The following is a 4,197-nucleotide window of genomic DNA, read 5'->3' as shown; positions in this document are numbered from 1 at the left end:
GTTTACCCGCTGCAGACGTTACAGTCTGTTTACCTGCTGCAGACGTTACAGTCTGTTTACCCGCTGCAGACGTTACAATCTGTTTACCTGCTGAACAGTTACAGTCTGTTTACCTGTTGCAGACATTACAGTCTGTTTACCTGCAGACATTACAGTCTGTTTAACTGCTGACGTTACAGTCTGTTTATCTGCGGCAGACGTTACAGTCTGTTTACCTGCAGACGTTACAGTCTGTTTACCTGCTGCAGACGTTACAGTCTGTTTACCTGCAGACGTTACAGTCTGTTTACCTGCTGCAGACGTTACAGTCTGTTTACCTGCTGCAGACGTTACAGTCTGTTTACCTGCAGACTTTACAGTCTGTTTACCTGCAGACGTTACAGTCTGTTTACCTGCTGCAGACGTTACAGTCTGTTTACCTGCTGCAGACATTACAGTCTGTTTACCTGCAGACGTTACAGTCTGTTTACCTGCTGCAGACGTTACAGTCTGTTTACCTGCTGCAGACGTTACAGTCTGTTTACCTGCAGACTTTACAGTCTGTTTACCTGCAGACGTTACAGTCTGTTTAACTGCAGACGTTACTGTCTGTTCACCCGCTGCAGACGTTACAGTCTGTTTACCCGCTGCTGACGTTACTGTCTGTTTACCCGCTGCAGACGTTACAGTCTGTTTACCTGCTGCAGACGTTACAGTCTGTTTACCTGCTGCAGACGTTACAGTCTGTTTAACCGCTGCAGACGTTACAGTCTGTTTACCTGCAGACGTTACAGTCTGTTTACCTGCTGAACAGTTACAGTCTGTTTACCTGTTGCAGACATTACAGTCTGTTTACCTGCAGACATTACAGTCTGTTTAACTGCAGACGTTACAGTCTGTTTACCTGCTGAACAGTTACAGTCTGTTTACCTGCTGCAGACGTTACTGTCTGTTTACCCGCTGCAGACGTTACAGTCTGTTTACCTGCTGCAGACGTTACAGTCTGTTTACCCGCTGCAGACGTTACAATCTGTTTACCTGCTGAACAGTTTCAGTCTGTTTACCTGTTGCAGACATTACAGTCTGTTTACCTGCAGACGTTACAGTCTGTTTACCAGCTGCAGACGTTACAGTCTGTTTAACCGCTGCAGACGTTACAGTCTGTTTACCTGCAGACGTTACAGTCTGTTTACCTGCTGCAGACGTTACAGTCTGTTTACCTGCAGACGTTACAGTCTGTTTAACTGCAGACGTTACAGTCTGTTTACCTGCTGCAGGCGTTAATCTGTTTACCTGCTGCAGACGTTACAGTCTGTTTACCCGCTGCAGACGTTACAGTCTGTTTACCCGCTGCAGACGTTACAGTCTGTTTACCTGCAGACGTTACAGTCTGTTTACCTGCTGCAGACGTTACTGTCTGTTTACCCGCTGCAGACGTTACAGTCTGTTTACCTGCTGCAGACGTTACAGTCTGTTTACCCGCTGCAGACGTTACAATCTGTTTACCTGCTGAACAGTTACAGTCTGTTTACCTGTTGCAGACATTACAGTCTGTTTACCTGCAGACATTACAGTCTGTTTAACTGCTGACGTTACAGTCTGTTTATCTGCGGCAGACGTTACAGTCTGTTTACCTGCAGACGTTACAGTCTGTTTACCTGCTGCAGACGTTACAGTCTGTTTACCTGCAGACGTTACAGTCTGTTTACCTGCTGCAGACGTTACAGTCTGATTACCTGCTGCAGACGTTACAGTCTGTTTACCTGCAGACTTTACAGTCTGTTTACCTGCAGACGTTACAGTCTGTTTACCTGCTGCAGACGTTACAGTCTGTTTACCTGCTGCAGACGTTACAGTCTGTTTACCTGCAGACGTTACAGTCTGTTTACCTGCTGCAGACGTTACAGTCTGTTTACCTGCTGCAGACGTTACAGTCTGTTTACCTGCAGACTTTACAGTCTGTTTACCTGCAGACGTTACAGTCTGTTTAACTGCAGACGTTACTGTCTGTTCACCCGCTGCAGACGTTACTGTCTGTTTACCCGCTGCAGACGTTACAGTCTGTTTACCTGCAGACGTTACAGTCTGTTTACCTGCTGCAGACGTTACAGTCTGTTTACCCACTGCAGACGTTACTGTCTGTTCACCCGCTGCAGACTTTACAGTCTGTTTACTTGCAGACGTTACAGTCTCTTTACCTGCTGCAGACGTTACAGTCTGTTTACCTGCTGCAGACGTTACAGTCTGTTGACCTGCTGCAGACGTTACCTCCTGTTTTCCTGCTGCAGACGTTACGGTCTGTTTACCTGCAGACGTTGCAGTCTATTTACCTGCTGCAGACGTTACAGCCTGTTTACCTGCTGCAGACGTTACAGTCTGTTTACCTGCTGCAGACGTTACAGTCTGTTTACCTGCAGACGTTACAGTCTGTTTACCTGCTGAACAGTTACAGTCTGTTTACCTGCTGCAGACGTTACTGTCTGTTTACCCGCTGCAGACGTTACAGTCTGTTTACCTGCTGCAGACGTTACAGTCTGTTTACCTGCTGCAGACGTTACTGTCTGTTTACCCGCTGCAGACGTTACAGTCTGTTTACCTGCTGCATACGTTTCAGTCTTTTTACCCGCTGCAGAAGTTACAGTCTGTTTACCCGCTGCAGACGTTACAGTCTGTTTACCCGCTGCAGAAGTTACAGTCTGTTTACCCGCTGCAGACGTTACAGTCTGTTTACCCGCTGCTGACGTTACTGTCTGTTTACCCGCTGCAGACGTTACAGTCTGTTTACCTGCTGCAGACGTTACAGTCTGTTTACCTGCTGCAGACGTTACAGTCTGTTTAACCGCTGCAGACGTTACAGTCTGTTTTCCTGCAGACGTTACAGTCTGTTTACCTGCTGAACAGTTACAGTCTGTTTACCTGTTGCAGACATTACAGTCTGTTTACCTGCAGACATTACAGTCTGTTTAACTGCAGACGTTACAGTCTGTTTACCTGCTGAACAGTTACAGTCTGTTTACCTGCTGCAGACGTTACTGTCTGTTTACCCGCTGCAGACGTTACAGTCTGTTTACCCGCTGCAGACGTTACAATCTGTTTACCTGCTGAACAGTTACAGTCTGTTTACCTGTTGCAGACATTACAGTCTGTTTACCTGCAGACATTACAGTCTGTTTAACTGCTGACGTTACAGTCTGTTTATCTGCGGCAGACGTTACAGTCTGTTTACCTGCAGACGTTACAGTCTGTTTACCTGCTGCAGACGTTACAGTCTGTTTACCTGCAGACGTTACAGTCTGTTTACCTGCTGCAGACGTTACAGTCTGTTTACCTGCTGCAGACGTTACAGTCTGTTTACCTGCAGACTTTACAGTCTGTTTACCTGCAGACGTTACAGTCTGTTTACCTGCTGCAGACGTTACAGTCTGTTTACCTGCTGCAGACGTTACAGTCTGTTTACCTGCAGACGTTACAGTCTGTTTACCTGCTGCAGACGTTACAGTCTGTTTACCCGCTGCAGACGTTACAGTCTGTTTACCTGCAGACTTTACAGTCTGTTTACCTGCAGACGTTACAGTCTGTTTAACTGCAGACGTTACTGTCTGTTCACCCGCTGCAGACGTTACAGTCTGTTTACCCGCTGCTGACGTTACTGTCTGTTTACCCGCTGCAGACGTTACAGTCTGTTTACCTGCTGCAGACGTTACAGTCTGTTTACCTGCTGCAGACGTTACAGTCTGTTTAACCGCTGCAGACGTTACAGTCTGTTTACCTGCAGACGTTACAGTCTGTTTACCTGCTGAACAGTTACAGTCTTTTTACCTGTTGCAGACATTACAGTCTTTTTTTCCTGCAGACATTACAGTCTGTTTAACTGCAGACGTTACAGTCTGTTTATCTGCGGCAGACGTTACAGTCTGTTTACCTGCAGATGTTACAGTCTGTTTACCTGCTGCAGACGTTACAGTCTGTTTACCCGCTGCAGAAGTTACAGTCTGTTTACCTGCAGACGTTACAGTCTGTTTACCTGCAGACGTTACAGTCTGTTTACCTGCTGCAGACGTTACAGTCTGTTTACCCGCTGCAGACGTTACAGTCTGTTTACCTACAGACGTTACAGTCTGTTTACCTGCTGAACAGTTACAGTCTGTTTACCTGCTGCAGACGTTACTGTCTGTTTACCCGCTGCAGACGTTACAGTCTGTTTACCCGCTGCAGACG

Source organism: Labrus mixtus, unplaced genomic scaffold (genome assembly GCF_963584025.1).
Source record: "Labrus mixtus unplaced genomic scaffold, fLabMix1.1 SCAFFOLD_44, whole genome shotgun sequence".
Lineage (NCBI taxonomy): Eukaryota > Metazoa > Chordata > Actinopteri > Labriformes > Labridae > Labrus > Labrus mixtus.
This window is presented reverse-complemented; position numbering follows the sequence as displayed.